We start from the raw sequence: 18,768 nt of genomic DNA, 5'->3' as shown, positions 1-18,768 counted from the left end.
AGGCGCGCCCTTCTCAAATTGAACAGTAATCTGTGCCACTTGGTCATTTTGTCAAGGCAGCATCATGGTGCATCGTCCAGAAACGTACACCATCTATTTTCCATAAAATAAATATTTCCATTTTCTAACAATTTTTCATTGGGAAGACAGATAAAGCAATTACTTTTGCATGGGAAACACAGAATCCTATTAATTACACACGTGATTAATTACGTTACTTTGGTTTTAAGCCGTGATCGCAGTGGGCTTTGAATAGAATGCAACCAACTTTCAGCCGATGCAAAACACAGCTTCAAGGGCGCCCGGGCGAGATTAATCGAACACCCTCAATGTTCTACGAGCATCCGGAAGAACTGCCTATGAACGCGCACTTTGGATGCGACACAACTATGCCGGGTAGGCAAATCTTAATTACGGTGCACATCAATTATGTATTAATGCAATACTGGAGCTTTTTTTTAAATGGATGGAGTGAATTACATTCTTTAAGAAAAAGCGTATAATTTGTTCGCCTAATTAGGTTACTCAGAGAGAAGGACATCATTGAACAATCAGTGATTGCTTATAAAGGCTGAAAAACGAAATGAATGGTAAGTGCCGCAACTTGAGGATCATTATCCTTAGCAATCTGTCATATAGTTAAATCATGTGTTTGATCACAGTTTTCATTGACGTATGATTGTCTTCGTGTTGCAACTAAATAATTGCTCCCTTCAGATTGCATGCTTTTCGATCTTGTCCAGGTCCCGTCGGAAATTATCTGTGTATATTTTGTGACATATTGAATATCGTGTGCGTGAAATGCAGGTCTGGCTTTTAACAGAACAATTTACAGCAGTTGTTTTGCATGTTTCTGTGACTATTATCGAAAGGATGAATGAAAACCTATAATTTCCAACAGGTCAATCTTTACAGACCTTCCCAGTGAAAAGTAATCTAATGCACTGTATTCTATTACCTATATCTATTACCTATATCACCTCGAGTTCATTGGTGGTTACATTTTACAGTCACTTTCAGCTTGATTTTATATGACACCCTGGTTGCTACACTGCTTCTGGAAATAATCGTTCACTCCAGGCTCATTTACGGTACATGTATATTTTTTTCACAGAATAGAGAATTCGCTACAGCATACCTACATCTTTTATTTAAGGTAAGACTAAGTCTATTGTCTCTTTTGTACTGTCTAACACGATTTGCCGTGGAATACAGAAATGTGATGTCACCTGCCTTCGGTTTGGGTTGATGTGTTGGATTTATGGCCTGTGATATTCCATTAAAAGCTTGCTCAGCTGTTGCAGTTTTGCTACAAAAACTCTTATTATTACATCTGAAGGTAAGATTTGATCTTGATTTTCAGACTGACATCTGGTCTACTCCAATATAGACTGGTTATTAAATGGGAATAACTTGAGTCAGGATGGAAGGGTTAGACCCGATACAGCTTCTGGTGTAAATATGAAATTGATGCAAACACATTGTAGCATCTGTGATGTGCATTTTGGCTGTTATTTAGTCAGGATCATTATGAGATGGCAATAAGACGATATAAGGTTCTCAATACATGCTTGAATGTTTCAAAATTTACAGCATAATAGATGCATGGAGTTTTCCAATGGCTTTTGACACTGTGAAACACCCAAAGGCTTACATTATTGGGCCTTGTAGATAATGGCTGAAAAGTCCTCTGGTGGATGTGCATTTATTTTCTTCAACAGACACAATACAGGCTTTACCGAGCAGTAGTATACTGAGTGCCATTTTAGAGAGCAAAAATAGTCTTAACGGATGGTGATTTTAGGTATAATTGCCAGGCTGATTATTCAATGCCTTATCAAAATGGGTTAGATAGCAAAGGTCATGTAATTGGATGTCAGTGTTGGCAGCAGCTGGGGAGACATGCTGTGCCAATGAAGTGGTGGGTTGGAATATGGCAGCGTGTCTCGTTATCCAGCTATACCCTCTTTGTTGTGGCTCAACCATTCTCTTTTGCCAAACAGGAAGGAGCCACTGAGACAGCTCTGTGCAACACACCACACACCACACCACACACACAAACTCAATCCAGCAAAGTGATTGAGATCTGTGAGGCAAGAGTGGGGCTCTACCTTTTATCTTGGCAATGATTTTGTTCCTCCCTAATCCATCTGTTAGTCTATGCAATCTGTCAGCAACCTGTCCTCACAGGAATGTGACTTAATTAGTACATGTCTTGTTACATAGTTAAATATGCACTCTCAAACATTTCTATAATTCCAGCCTGTAGTTTTGAAAGTGGTGCTCATGGGCCAAACGTGGTTCACGTTGTTTGGGTACTACGTCGTCAAATTGTGTACTATGTCATCCGTTTTGTATGATATGTTACATCCTGCAAATATTAGAAATAAAGTACCGGTCAAAAATTTGGACACACCTACTCATTCCAGGTTTTTTCTTTATTTGACTATTTTCTACATTGTAGAATAATATTGAAGTCAACAAAACTATGAAATAATACATATTGAATGAGTAGGTGTGTCCAAACCTTTGACTGGTGCTATCTACATATATAATTATTATTTATTTTACAGTTGAAGTCGGCGGTTTACATACACCTTAGCCAAATAGATTTTAACTCCGTATCAGAAGCTTCTAAAGCCATGACATAATTTTCTGGAATTTTCCAAGCTGTTTGAAGGCACAGTCAACTTAGTGTATCTAAACTTCTGACCCACTGGAATTGTGATTAAGTGAAATAATCTCTGTAAACAATTGTTGGAAAAATTACTTGTGTCATGCACAAAGTAGATGTCCTAACCGACTTGCCAAAACTATTGTTTGTTAACATTACATTTGTGGAGTGGTTAAAAACAAGTTTTAATGACTCCAACCTAAGTGTATGTAAACTTCCGACTTCAACTGACATACATACATATCTTCTTTACCTAACTATTCAGCCCGTTTGTGATGAGACTCAAAATTGCATCCAGGTGCATTTCTAGAACTTGATTGGAGTCCACCTGTGGTAAATTCAATTGGTTGGAAATGATTGGGAAAGGCACACACCTGTCTATATAAGGTCCCACAGTTGACAGTGCATGTCAGAGAAAAACCAAGCCATGAGGTCTAAGGAATGTCCGTAGAGTTCCGAGACAGGATTGTGTTGAGGCACAGGTCTGGGGAAGGGTACCGACAAAAATCTGCCGCAATGAAGGTGCCCAAGAACACAGTGGCCTCCATCATTCTTAAATAGAAGATGTTTGGAATCAAGATTCTTCCTATAGCTGGCTGCCCGGCCAAACTGAGCAATTTGGGGAGAAGGGCCTTGGTCAGGGTGACCAAGTACCTGATTCTCACTCTGACAGAGCTCTTGAGTTCCTCTGCGGTGATTGAAGAACCTTCCAGAAGGACAACCATCTCTGCAGCACTCCACAAAAAGGCACCTAAAGACTCTCAGACCACGAGAAACCAGATTCTCTGGTCTGATGAAACCAAGATTGAACTATTTGGCCTGAATGTCAAGCTTCACGTCTGGAGGAAACCTGGCACCATCCCTACGGTGAAGCATGGTGGTGGCTGCATCACGCTGTGGGGATGTTTTTCAGCGGCAGGGAGAGTAGTCAGAATAGAGGCAAAGATGAGCAATGTACAGCGAGATTCTTGACAAAACTGCTCCAGAGCGCTCAGGACCTCAGCCTGTGGCGAATGCTCACCTTCCAACAGGACACTAGGTGTGCCACGCTTGTAGCGTCATACCCAATAAGATTTGATGCTTTAATCGTTGAAAAAATGTCCTTCAACAAAGTTCTGAGTAAAGGGTCATTATGGGGTATTGTTTGTAACTTGATTAGGTTTTCTTTTTTTTTATATACATATTAGAATGAGGCTGTAACAAAATGTCAAGGGGTCTGAATACTTTCTTAAGGCACTGTATTAAAAAAATATATACAGTGTTTACTCAAAACAAATATTTGTATGGTATATTACAAATCCAATTCATACACATATGTTACTAATTTGCTGTGCTTAAGAGAACATTAAAGAACATTGAAACATACACTAAATTATATTACCGGGGGCAAACTTCCCTCCCCCCTGGACACCTACAGCACCAGATTCCATAGGAAGGACAAAAAGATAATAATGTCCTTGACATCAACCACCCGAGCCACTGCCTGTTCACCCCGCTATCATCCAGAAGGTGAGGTCAGTACAGGTGCAACAAAGCTGGGACAGAGAGACAGAAACTGTTTTTCAATCTCAAGGCCATCGGACTGCTAAACAGCCATCACTAGCACATCAGAGGCGGCTGCTTGCACACACTATTCTACGGTATCGTAGTCACTTTGAAATTGTGTTTACATATTGTATCACCCATTTCATATGTATATACTGTATTCTATACTACACCACTGACTGTTAAACCGCCATCTACAGCACATCACATACATAATGTTTCTGTATCTTGCAATACTCATCTCATGTGTAAACTGTACTCTATACTATTCTATGTTATCTTAGTCACTTTAATTGTTTGTAAATATTGCATCATGCATCTCATATGTATATACTGTATTCTATACTATGCCACTGTATCTTAGTCTAATGCTGCTCTGACATGTATGTATGTATGTATGTATGTATGTATGTATGTATGTATGTATGTATGTATGTATGTATGTATGTATGTATGTATGTATGTATGTATGTATGTATGTATGTATGTATGTATGTATGTATGTATGTATGTATGTATGTATGTATGTATGTATGTATGTATGTATGTATGTATGTATGTATGTATGTATGTATGTGTGTGTGTGTGTGTGTGTGTGTGTGTGTGTGTGTGTGTGTGTGTGTATATGTGTATATGTGTATATGTGTATATATATATGTGTATATATATGTATATATGTGTATATATACATACTTAATCAATTCCTTACTTAGAGTTTTGGGTATATGTTGTGAAACTGTTAGATATTACTTCACTGTTAGAGCTAGAAGCACAAGCATTTCGCTACACCCGAAATAACATCTGCTAAACACGTGTATGTGACCAATAACATTTGATTTGATTTAAATGTGTTTACCTTGTGAATAACTGAGCCTTTGAATGTTGGTACCTCTTTGAATAACTGAATCTGCCTTGCGTTGCTATTAAAAACTGTAGCATAGTTGCCGTGGGCGCATTGAATGTGGTTCATTAAAGATTTAGAGAGAAGGTAGTGCGACTTTTTAAAGATAATAGTACAGAGTAGAATGTCCCTGCATGACTCTGGCGCGGGTGAGTAGTCTTCTCACAGTTTCACATTCAGAGCCAACATTTGTGGGAATGACAGGGATTCATGCTTTCCTTTAAACTTGGCCTGCAGTTCCATTCATACTGACTTGTAAAAACAGGCCAACAGGTCAGGCTAGAAGATTGTTTTTGGGAGGGAGTAGCTGGTGCTTTAGATCAGTGGTTCATATCTTGTTGATCAGTTGGAATGTTCTGTTTAGGAAGCATGTCCTTAGGCTTAACAGGATAGTGCATGTTGATTATTCAGGGGACAAGATCACAACACAATTAAACTGTTTTGAATCAGTCTTAGATAAATATTGATCTGATGATATTCCTATTTTCTCACCTTTTAATGTCTCAACTAATGTTCACCACTCTTGAAATTGGAAGACCACGTCAATCCATTCTATAGACTTACAAAACTGAATATGCCAGTATTAAAATATATTTTTTAATCTCAATATCAAATCATTTCTGAGTAACAATTATGTACCTTAGTGTGATTGTTTCCAATTAAAATTGTCAAAAAGAAACACAGCTTCTTAGCAAAGACCAATTTCTCAAGCAATAATTTATCTAGGACTGTCTGGGAGTGGTCTGAGTGGGGAGGGGAAAACTAGCTGTTATTGGAAGAGAGGTTTGGAACACTCTTTCTTATTGGTCTATTAACTAATTTACCGACCGTTGATGTCACCAGGCAGGGCGAAACTCAATCACAACAAAGCAGGCAGAAGTTCAGCCGGTCTTTTCAAATACAGTGGGGCAAAAAAGTATTTAGTCAGCCACCAATTGTGCTAGTTCTCCCACTTAAGATGAGAGGCCTGTAATTTTCATCATAGGTACACTTCAACTATGACAGACAAAATGAGAAAAAAATCCAAAAAAATCACTGTAGAGATGTTTTATGAATTTATTTGCAAATTATGGTGTAGGTTAGCAGTAAAACCTTGAAATCAGCTCTTGCCTTGACAGGAAGCCCGTGTCAGGAGGCTAGCACTGGAGTAATATGATGACATTTTTGGGTTCTAGTCAGGATTCTAGCAGCCATATTTAGTACTTAAGTTAAGTTTATTTAGTGCTTTATCCGAGGAGCCGGAAAGTAGAGCATTGCACTAGACTAACCTAGAAGTAACAAAAGCATGGACTAATTTTTCTGCATTATTTTTGGACAGAAAGTTTCAGATTTTTGCAATGTTACCTAGATGGAAAAAAAGCTGTCCTTGAAACATTCTTGATATGTTCGTCAAAAGAGAGATCAGGGTCCAGGTCCTTCACAGTTTTATTTGAGACGACTGTACAACCATTAAGATTAATTGTCAGATTCAATAGATCTCTTTGTTTCTGGGAACCTAAAACAAGCTTCTCTGTTTTGTCCGAGTTTAAAAGTAGAACGTTCGCAGCCATCCACTTCCTTATGTCTGAAACACAGGCTTCTAACGAGGGATTTTTGGGGCTTCACCATGTTTCATTGAAATGTACAGCTGTGTGTCAGCCGCATAGCAGTGAAAGTTAACATTATGTTTTCGAATGACATCCCCAAGAGGTAAAATATATAGTGAAAACAATAGTGGTCCTAAAACGGAACCTTGAAATTTACAGTTGATTTTGTCAGAGGACAAACCATTCAGAGACAAACTGATATCTTTCCGACAAATAAGATCTAAACCAGGCCAAAAGCAGCACTAAGGTCTAGGAGCACGAGGACAGATGCAAAGCCTCGGTCTGATGCCATTAAAAGGTAATTTACCACCTTCACAAGTGCAGTCTCAGTGCTATGATGGGGTCTAAAACCAGACTGAAGCATTTCGTATGCATTGTTTGTCTTCAGGAAGGCAGCGAGTTGCTGTGCAACAGCCTTTTCTAAAAATGTTGAGAGGAATGGAAGATTCGATATAGCCCGATAGTTTAAAAAATATATTTTCTGCGTCAAGGCTTTTTCAAGAGAGGCTTTATTACTGCCAATTTTAGTGAGTTTGGTACACATCCGGTGGATAGAGAGCCGTTTATTATGTTCAACATAGGAGGGCCAAGCACAGGAAGCAGCTCTTTCAGTAGTTTAGTTGGAATAGGGTCCAGTATGCAGCTTGAAGGTTTAGAGGCCGTGTTTATTTTCATTATTGTGTCAAGAGATATAGTACTAAAACACTTGAGTGTCTCTCTTGATCCTAGGTCCTGGCAGAGTTGTGCAGACTCAGGACAACTGAGCTTTGAAGGAATACGCAGATTTAAAGAGGAGTCTGTAATTTGCTTTCTAATAATCATGATCTTTTCCTCAAAGAAGTTCATTAATTTTACTGCTTAAGTGAAAGCCATCTTCTCTTGGGGAATGCTGCTTTTTAGTTAGCTTTGCGACAGTATCAAAAAGGAATTTCTGATTGTTCTTATTTTCCTCAATTAAGTTGGAAAAATAGGATGATCGAGCAGCAGTAAGGGCTCTTCGATACTGCACGGTACTGTCTTTCCAAGCTAGTCGGAAGACTTCCAGTTTGGTGTGGCGCTATTTCCGTTCCAATTTTTTGGAAGCTTTTTTCAGAGCTCGGGTATTTTCTGTATACCAGGGAGCTAGTTTCTTATGAGAAATGTTTTTAGTTTTTGGGGGTGCAACTGCATCTAGGGTATTGCGCAAGGTTAAATTGAGTCCCTCAGTTAGGTGGTTAAATGATTTTTGTCCTCTGACGTCCTTGGGTAGACAGAGGGAGTCTGGAAGGACATCAAGGAATCTTTGTTGTCTGTGAATTTATAGCACGATGTTCCTTGGATGGAGTCTGAGCAGATTATTTGTTGCAATTGCAAACATAATAAAATGGTGGTCCAATAGTCGTTGGAGTGGGTCTGTGGACCTTTGCATGTGAATATTAAAGTCAACAAAAATTTGAATATTATCTTCAGGGAACTCAATGAGGAATGCTGTATATGGCCCAGGAGGCCTGTAAACAGTAGTTATAAAAAGTGATTGAGTAGGCTGCGTAGATTTCATGACGAGAAGCTCAAAAGACGAAAACGTCATTTTATTTTTTGTAAATTGAAATTTGCTAACGTAAATGTTAGCAACACCTCTGCCTTTGCGGGATGCAAAGTTATCTTTGACAACTTTGACAACTTTTACTTCACTACATTCCTAAAAAAATATGTACTTTTTACTCCATACCTTTTCCCTGACACCCAAAAGTACAGTAACAGGACAGTAAAATTGTCAAATTCACATACTTCAAGAGAACATCCCTGGTCATCCCTAATGCCTCTGATCTGGCAGATTCACTAAACACACAGCGTAGTTTGTAAATGATGTCTGAGTGTTGGGGCGTGCCCCTGGCTATCCGTAAACAAACAAAAAATAGGAAAAAAATCTAATGGTTTGCTTAATATATGGAAATTAAAATAATTTAGACTTTTACTTTTAAAACCAAATATGTTTTGATTTTACTCAAGTAGTATTTTACTGGGGGACTTTTATTTTCAACTCTAAGTAATCTAGACTTTTACTCAAGTATGACAATTGGGTACTTTAACCTGCACTGTTAATTACTGGAGGGTCACATAAAAATATTCCCCTGGAATCCAACAATTTATTACTGTATAAATAACTCTGATAGTGTGTCTGAATGTCATAAACACAGTAGCATAGTTACGCAACATATCTATTTTGATGCACTCTCATTGATGATGGGCCTGCACACCTTTTTAAGGCATTTTTTCAATTGGATGTGAATTTTGATCAACTATTATTTTGATTCAGAGGAAAATCAAGAGCACCTCTTTTCCCATTCCTACGAGTCTGAGCATGTCATCTTTCTCTGAATAAATTCTCAAATTATTTCCATCATGCTGCTCTATGCCTGCCATCACTATGGCAACCAGTTTTAATGTGGGGGGGGGGGACTCTTTGATGAAATGACTACCATTGTGGTATATGTTTTTATTTTGTCAGACCATTAGTCAGAGAAGTTGCAATACTGTAAACAAAATATTCCTCAGATACAGTATGAATCATTATGAATCGCTAAGTGTTGATTTAGTATAACCACAGAACTAGAATGAGAGTCATTTTATCTATTTGAATAACTACATGAGAAACTATCATGTTTACATATTTCTTCACGTTTTTACATTCTGCTACATTAAACAACACACTGTATTAGATGTTCATTTACAGTAGATATTCTGTACATTTCTAAGTTTGTCTGACGGTGATCCTATTTCTAGCTTGCCGGAGTCCATATCCATTAGGATGAATTGAGTTAATTAGGCTAAATGTATCCTTTGAAATGTGAGAGCTGCATGTAGCTTTTAGCCTCCAAAGGCACCTTCAAACCATGTTTTCGTTTGGTGTACTGAGATTATTTACAGATGAACGTAGTTATTATTCCACTGTCTATGTACAAGCACTGCATGACCCGCTTCAGGAATTTGATGCTTGAAGATCTCAGCCGATACTATATATTAATAATGATGTCTGCTAACATGGACCCACAACCCCTCTGCTCCCTCCGCATGTAACAGAGATGAAAGCATCTTTGTCTCTGTGAGGTGCCTTGGCAGCTCTGTCTCTGCCAGAGCTAGGGCTTCTGTGAACTTTTAGGTGGCATGGGAAAACAGTCATAAATAAAATATGCTTTTATCAATAATTCAGCTTAGCATTGTGAATGACAACTAGTGTGAAATAACCTGATTATACCTCCACAGTGCATGACTTGAATTACACCAAAACATGCCCAAGTTTGAATGTAAAAAAAAAAAGGTTAAGACACTGTAAGCTGTATGTCGACTAATTTCGGCAGACAATGCATCGATTATGTTGTCAGGCTGTCAGATGAATTCCTTTGCTGCTCCTTGCGAGCGTCAAACCAAGAGCATCATTATTTCAGCATTTGTCTTTTCGTGAGAGTGTAATGGTTTTATGAATCCATGTTATGAAAGACCATATGTAAAACCATGAAACTGCTTTCTTTTAGATTATACACCAGCTGCCTTTGAAAAAGAATCAGACAAAAAAAACTACCCGTATTGGGTGCACCCAATATAATATATTATTCTATATCCCTGTCTTTGAAAAGTAATGACATCCCCCTAAGACCGCCCCCCTTAGAAACAAATATTATTGGCAGATGTATGTTAATGGCCGATGTTATGAAATAGAGCAGAGCAGCCCAGTTTGATATAATGGTACTACAAACAACCTAATGTTTGGTATAAGACTCTTATCTCAGTCATCCCTGGACCTGCATTGATAATAGACAGGCACCACCGTTTCCTCTATTGTTCTGTGAGGAAGAGCAAGATAGATCAATGGTCCCTGTGCTAGCTGCAGCAGGCACGCAGGCTCCCATCCTTCGTGTGCAGAGTGCTGAGCAGTGGGCTGGTCCGACTCCCTCCTTTCCATTCGTGTGTGGAGCTGTCTACAGCCTCGGGCAACATCAAGTTAACAAATGTACGGAGCCCGTGTGAAAGCTTGATTTGCATAAATCTGTAAATGTACCACATTTTCGTGAATGGATTCCTTTGTGTTTAATTGGTGCGTTGTTCCTTATGCATTTGACTTTCCAATTGTCAATGAGCTGCCTGAACATCAGTATCCTCTTGGACTGTGTTGTTCTCCTTTTTTGATTTAATTTGACCATGAGCTTATCATGCATATAAGTAATGTGTAGATAGATTATATTATTGTGTTGTTGATAGTTGAGAAACATTGAGTGTTTGAATATGACTGTGCCCGCTCCACCACAGCTTATTTATTGTGATTTAGACAGAGTGGTCATACTTGTATTTTATTAATGCACAGAGTCTGGTTTTATGTGTAGATTGATATATCGGCAATGTATTGTGCTAATGTCTCATAGTATTGTTCGCTAGGTCTGAAAACATCATTCTGCTGCACATTTTGATGGATCTCCATATAATCACTGATTTATTTTCAGATGTGGGGAAAGTTTGATTGAAACCATCCTGTAGCCTACATTGACTTATTTTGTGGGGGATGTGGGCTTGACCAAGTATCCCCTTGGGACACAGGGATGCAAACTACATTGAGCATTCTGTTATTCCTGAACACGTGATTAACTGACAGCGAGAGAGAGAATAGAAGCGAGAGAGAGACGGGGCGGCAGGGTAGCCTAGTGGTTAGAGCATTGGACTAGTAACCGGAAGGTTGCATGTTCAAATCCCAAAGCTGACAAGGTACAAATCTGTTGTTCTGCCTCTGAACAGGCAGTTAACTCACTGTTCCTAGGCCGTCATTGAAAATAATAATTTGTTCTTAACTGACTTGCCTAGTTAAATAAAGGTCAAACAAACAAACAAACAAGAGAGAGAATAGAAGAGAGATGGAGAATTCACCAAACAAATTCCTCTGTGGCCTTTTCATGTATAATTTAGGAGGCTCGCCACCCTCTGAACAGTGTCATCGAATGTGGAATACATCAGCGTTGTGTTCATGTTCATCTCCGCCACATGCAGGAATCCTCCGTCAACATCATCTGTAGATATATAATCATCCAGGCCTCAGCTCCTCCTCAGGGAGCCCAGCTGAGACCCGGCCTGCCTCTCAAGGTTGCTGTTTATGGCTGCGTCTGACACCAGTGATTTATGAGGTTAAGCCTAACCTCAGACTTCTAATATGGCAGAGGATCATCAAATCAAAAATAAATAAATAATGCTTATGTTCCTAGCTCCAGCAGTGCAGTGATGCCTATCAACACAAACAATACATGCAAATCCACAAATAAAACAATAGAAATGTAGAAATATTAGAACAAGCAATGTCAGAGTCCGGGAATATAAATATATATGTATATGATGGTGTCTATAGACATTATGGACAGTATATGTATAGAAAAGGTGTGTACAGCAGTAGTTATATAAGATGAGCCTTGACTTGAAGACAGTATAAACAGTGCCTTCAGAAAGTATTCACACCCCTTGACTTTTTCCACATTTTGTTGTGTTACAGCCTGCATTTAAAATGGATTGAGATGATGTGTCACTTGTATACAGTTGAAGTCGGAAGTTTACATACACCTTAGCCAAATACATTTAAAATCAGTTTTTCACCATTCCTGACATTTAATCCAAATAAAAATTGTCTTAGGTCAGTTAGGATCACCACTTTATTTTAAGAATGTAAAATGTAAGAATAATAATAATAGAGAAGTATTTCTTTCAGCTTTTATTTATTTCATCACATTCCCAGTAGGTCAGAAGTTTACATACACTCAATTAGTATTTGGTAGCATTGCCTTTAAATTGTTTACTTGGGTCAAATGTTTCGGGTGGACCTCCACAAGCTTCCCACAATAAGTTTGGTGAATTATGGCCCATTCCTCCTGACAGAGCTGGTGTAACTGAGTCAGGTTTGTAGGCCTCCTTGCTCACACACACATTTTCAGTTCTGCTCACAAATGTTCCATAGGATTGAGGTCAGGGTTTTGTTATGGCCACTCCAATACCTTGACTTTGTTGTGCCAACTTTGGAAGTATGCTTGGGGTCACTGTCCATTTGGAAGACACATTTGCAACCAAGCTTTCACTTCTTGACTGATGTCTTGAGATGTTTCTTCAAGATATCCACATAATTTTCATTCCTCATGATGCCATCTATTTTGTGAAGTGCACCAGTCCCTCCTGCAGCAAAGCACCCCCACAACATGATGCCTCCACCCCCGTGCTTCATGGTTGGGATGGTGTTCTTCGGCTTGCAAGCCTCCCCCTTTTCCTCAAACATAACGATGGTCATTATGGCCAAAAATATATATTTTTGTTTCATCAGACCAGAGGACATTTCTCCAAAAAGTTTTTATCTTTGTCCCCATGTGCAGTTGCAAACGGTAGTCTGGCTTTTTTATGGCAGTATTGGAGCAGTGGCCTCTTACTTGCTGGGCGGCCTTTCAGGTTATGTCGATATAGGACTCATTTTACTGTGGATATAGATACTTTTGTACCTGTTTCCTCAGCATCATCACAGGGTCATTTGCTGTTGTTCTGGGATTGACTTGCACTTTTTGCACCAAAGTGCGTTCATCTCTAAGAGACAGAACGCGTCTGCTTCCTGAGCGGTATGACGGCTGTGTGGTCCCATGGTGGAAATTGCTCCTAAGGATGAACCAGACCTGTGGAGGTCTACAATTGTTTTTCTGAGGTCTTTGCTTATTTCTTATGGTATTCCCATGATGTCAAGCAAAGAGGCACTGAGTTTGAAGGTAGGCCTTGAAATACATCCACAGGTACATCTCTAATTGACTCAAATGATGTCAATTAGCCTAACATTAGCTTCTAAAGCCATGACATCATTTTCTCGAATTTTCCAAGCTGTTTAGAGGCACAGTCAACTTAGTGTATGTAAACTTCTGACCCACTGGAATTGTGATACAGTGAATTATAAGTGAAATAATCTGTCTGTAAATTGTCAGAAAAAGTACTTGTGTCATGCACGAAGTAGATAACCGACTTGCCAAAAATATAGTTTGTTAACAAGACATTTGTGAAGTGGTTGAAAAATTAGTTTTAACGACTCCAAAATAAGTGTGTGGAAACTTCCGACTTCAACTGTACATACAATACCCCATAATGTCAAAGTGGAATTATGTTTTTATAAATGTTTACAAATGAATACAACATTTAAAGCTGAAATGTCTTGAGTCAATAACTATTCAACTCCTTTGTTATGGCAAGCCTAAATAAGTTCAGGAATAAACATCTGCTTAACAAGTCACATAATAAGTTGCATGAACTTACTCTGTGTGCAATAATAGTGTTTAAAATTATATTTGAATGACGACCTCATCTCTAGACCCCACAAAGCAGTGAATTTCAAACACAGATTCAACCACAAAGACCAAGGAGGTTTTCCAATGCTTCGCAAAGAAGGGCACCTATTGGTAAATGGGTAAAGTTTCAAAAAAGCAGACCTTGTCCTCTTGAGCATGGTGCAGTTATTAATTATATCAATACACCCAGTCACTACAAATATACAGGCGTCCTTCCTAACTCAGTTGCCGGAGAGGAAGGAAAGCACTCAGGGATTTCACCATGAGGCCAATGGAGATTTTAAAACCGTTACAGAGTTTATTGGCTGTGATTGGATAAAACTGAGGATGGATCAACAACATTGTAGGTACTCAACCACAAGACATTTTTTTAAACTGTATTTTATTTCACCTTTATTTAAACAGGTAGGCTAGTTGAGAACAAGTTCTCATTTGCAACTGCGACCTGGACAAGATAAAGTATAGCAATTAGACACGTACAACAACACAGAGTTTATTTTATTTTACCTTTAGTCATCTAGGCAAGTCAGTCAAGAACAAATTCTTATTTTCAATGATCGCCTAGGAACAGTGGGTTAACTGCCTGTTCAGGGGCAGAACGAAAGATTTGTACCTTGTCAGCTCGGAGGTTTGAACCTTTCGGTTACTAGTCCAATGCTCTAACCACTAGGCTACCCTGCCGCCCCTAGTTACACATGGAATAAACAAAACATACAGTCAATAATACAGTAGAAAAACATAAAACAAAAAGTTTATATACAGTGAGTGCAAATGAGGTAATATAAGGGAGTTAAGGCAATGAATAGGCCATAGTAGCAAAGTAATTACAATTTAGCTAATTAACACTGGAGTGATAGATGTGCATTTGTAGATCTGCAAGTAGAAATACTGGTCTGCAAAAGAGCAAAAAAAAGTAAATAAAAACAATATGGGGATTAGGTAGGTAGTTGGATGGGCTATTTACAGATGGGTTGTGTACAGCTGCAGCGATCGGTGAGCTGCTCAGATAGTTGATGCTTAAAGTTAGTGAGGGATATATAGGTCTCCAAATTCAGCAATTTTTGCAATTCGTTCCAGTCATTGGCAGCAGAGAACTGTAAGGACAGGCGGCCAAAGGAGGTGTTGGCTTTGCGGATGACCAGTGAGATATATCTGCTGGAGTGAGTGGTACGGGTAGGTGTTGTTACCAGTGAGCTAAGGCGGAGCTTTACCTAGCAAAGAAATATAGGTGACCTGGAGTCAGCGGGTCTGGCGACGGATGTGTAGAGAGGACCAGCCGACGAGAGCATACAGGTCCCAGTGGTGGGTGGTATATGGGGCTTTGGTGACAAAAATGGATGGCACTGTGATAGACTGCATCCAGTTTGCTGAGTAGAGTGTTGGAGGCTATTTTGTAGATGACATCGCCGAAGTCGAGGATTGGTAGGATAGTCAGTTTTACGAGGGTATGTTTGGCAGCGTGAGTGAAGGAGGCTTTGTTGTGAAATAGGAAGCCAATTCCAGATTTAATTTTGGATTGGAGATACAGTCTAGCCACCTAGGTATTTGTAGTTGTCCACATATTCTAGGTCAGAACCGTCCAGAGTAGTGATGTTAGTCGGGTGGGTGGGTGCTGGCAGCGATCGGTTGAAGAGCATGCATTTAGTTTTGCTAGCGTTTAAGAGCAGTTGAAGGCCACGGAAGGAGTGTTGTATGGCATTGAAGCTCATTTGGAGGTTAGTTAACACAGTGTCCAAAGAAGGGCCAGATGTATACAGAATGGTGTCGTCTGCATAGAGGTGGAACAATGAATCAGCCGCAGCAAGAACGACATCATTGATATATACAGAGAAAAGAGTTGGCCCAAGAATTGAACCCTGTGGCACCCCCATAGAGACTGCCAGAGGTCCGGACATCAAGCACTCCGATTTGACAAACTGAACTCTATCTGAGAAGTAGTTGGTGAACCAGGCGAGGCAGTCATTTGAGAAACCAAGGCTATTGAGTCTGCCGATAAGAATGCGATGATTGACAGAGTCGAAAGCCTTGGCCAGGTCGATGAAGACGGCTGCACAGTACTGTCTCTTATCGATGGAGGTTATATGATATCGTTTAGTACCTTGAGCGTGGCTGAGGTGCACCCGTGACCACCGGATTGCACAGTGGAGAAGGTACTGTGGGATTCAAAATGGTCAGTGATCTGTTTGTTAACTTGGCTTTCAAAGACTTTAGAAAGGCAGGACAGGATGGATATAGGTCTGTAAGAGTTTGGGTCTAGAGTGTCACCCACTTTGAAGAGGGGGATGACCATGTCAGCTTTCCAATCTTTAGGAATCTCGGACGATAAAAAAAAGAGAGGTTGAACAGACTAGTAATGGGGGTTGCAATAATGGCGGCAGATAATTTTAGAAAGAGAGGGTCCAGATTGTCTAGCCCTACTGATTTGTATGGGTCCGGGTTACAGTTTTGACTTAATTCACCTTGAAAATCTATGGCAAGACTTGAACATGGCTGTCTAGCAATGATTAACAACCAACATGACAGAGCTTGAAGAATTAAAAAAAAATAATGTTGTAACAATCTAGGTGTATTGAGTGTTGGCTAAGGCTGGTGAGGTCCTCAGGCTTCAGAGAGAGAGAGAGAGACAGGGCTATATCCCAAATGGCACCCTATTCCCTATGGGCCCTGTAAAAAGTAGTGCACTATGTAGGAAATAGAGTGCCATTTTGGACGCAGGCCGTGGTGTCTGAAGTCTACCCAGCTTTCCCCCCTCTCTAGCTTCACAATAATCAGAAATACCCTGCCCCAATGTCTCTTATGCACCAGCGTCACTGCTGCCCCTGTCAAGGGATCTACTGAGACTGTGCATATCAATAGATTAAGTGTCGGGGTACCATCTGAAATAAGGACTTCTGCCAATGATTCTTCTCTCAGTCTTCATTTAGTTGAAAATGTTCAGCAAGACTTACAAGGTGTGTGGGTAGACTGAAAACTGTATGCCGGATAAGACACATTCATCAGATGTTATGTCAGTCACAGCTCAGACAATCCACACAATGTCTGCTTCTCTGAGATTAAGATGCCTATTTGAACCTGTGTTTATAATGTTTATGATAAACAATAGGACTTTTGGACAGCAGAACTAGTTATTCACCAATGCATAATATACAGTAAATATGGTAGCTTTGAGATATCTATTTCAAAATGTTTCATCTATTTCAAAATGTTTCTTCTATTTTATTTCCTATTTCCTAGTGTCATGTCTTCACTGAGCATTCTGGGTTGGACACTTCATTATCACATGACCTCAATACAACTGCCCAGCTTGGCCACACATACTGTTTTAAGATTGACTGATTCACAACATTTTGTATGTTTATGTTCATGCCTGCTGTCACAAAATTGCTTTACAGAAATCATAAAGCCACTTTGCAAGTCAGACAAAATGTAGGTCAATAGCAGTGGTGCAATGGAATTGTGTGTTACAAAATGCCTTCTCTCCAGCTTCTGATTTGCATTTTTATTTAATAGAGCTAAATATGCCGAACAGGCCCCCATTAACATTGACGGGCTGTAATGAAGCGGGTCGAGAGTTTCAGGTTTCTTGGTGTCCACATCACCGACAAACTATCATGGTCCAAACACACCAAGACGGTCGTGTAGATGGCACCGCAACTAATCTTCCCCCTCTGGAGACTGAAAAGATTTGGCATGGGTCCCCAGATCCTCAAAACGTTCCACAGCTGCACCATTGAGAACATCCTGACCGGTTGTATCAACCGCCTAGTATGGCAACTGCTCGGCAGCTGATCGTAAGGTGCTACAGACGGTAGTGCGTACGGCCCAGTACATCACTGGGGCCAGGGCTTCCTGCCATCCAGAACCTATATACTAGGCGGTGTCAGAGGAAAGCCCAAAAATGTTCAAGGTCTCCAGTCACCCAAATCATAGACTGTTCTCTCTGCCACCACGGCAAGTGGTACCGGAGTGCCAAGTACTTAACAGCTTCTACCTCCAAGCCATAAGACTGCTGAACAATTAATTAAATGTCCACCCGGACTATTTACATTGACATGTCCCCCTCCCTTTTTTTTACACTGCTGCTCCTCGCTGTTTATTATCTATGCATAGTCACTTTACCCCTACCTACATGTACATTGACTCGCTACCGGTACCCCTGCACATTGACTCGCTACCGGTACCCCCTGTATATAGCCTCTTTATTGTGTTACTTTTTATTTTACTATTTTTACTTTAGTTTATTGAGTACATATTTTCTCTTTCTTGAACTGCATTGTTGGTTAAGGACTTGTAAGTGTGCATTTCATGGTAAGGTCTACACCTGTTCAGAGAATGAGACAAATAAAATTGGATTTGATTTGATTATGAGGAATATACAGTCACTGGCCAGTTTGTTAGGTACACCATTCACGGAAATGGATCGCTCCTACAGATAGTGAGTCACGTGGCCATGGCTTGCTACATAAAGCAGGCAGACAGGCATCAGGGCATACTGTTACTGCTCGATTGAATGTTAGAATGGGCTAAATGAGTGACTTAATGGACTTTGAGCGTGGTATGATTGTCGGTGCCAGGTGTGCCATATCTAGTATCTCAGAAATGGCTGATCTCCTGGTCTTTTCACGCACGACAGTGTCTAGATTTTACCTAGAATGGTGCGACAAACAGAAAACATCCAGTTGATAGGAGAGGTCGAAGGAGAATGGAATCGTGCAAGCTAATAGGCGGGCCGAACCACGAACA

The 18,768-nt window shown here is 39.9% G+C and overlaps 1 protein-coding gene across 2 annotated transcripts in view; it reads left to right on the top strand.

Moving 5' to 3' along the window:
* The first annotated feature begins 347 nt into the window (after positions 1-347).
* Positions 348-18,768, top strand: part of csrnp3 (cysteine-serine-rich nuclear protein 3) — a 61,750-nt gene continuing 43,329 nt past the window's right edge. The window contains exons 1-3 of one of the 2 annotated variants that reach the window (XM_046360873.1): positions 348-396; positions 521-590; positions 1,115-1,156. The gene's annotated coding sequence lies outside the window, so the exon portion shown is untranslated. Of the gene's footprint in view, positions 591-1,114; positions 1,157-18,768 lie in introns of both variants that reach the window. The other variant, XM_046360866.1, reaches the window with a different exon arrangement.

This window comes from Oncorhynchus gorbuscha, linkage group LG01, assembly GCF_021184085.1.
Source record: "Oncorhynchus gorbuscha isolate QuinsamMale2020 ecotype Even-year linkage group LG01, OgorEven_v1.0, whole genome shotgun sequence".
In the NCBI taxonomy this organism is placed as follows: Eukaryota; Metazoa; Chordata; class Actinopteri; order Salmoniformes; family Salmonidae; genus Oncorhynchus; species Oncorhynchus gorbuscha.
This window is presented reverse-complemented; position numbering and strand designations above follow the sequence as displayed.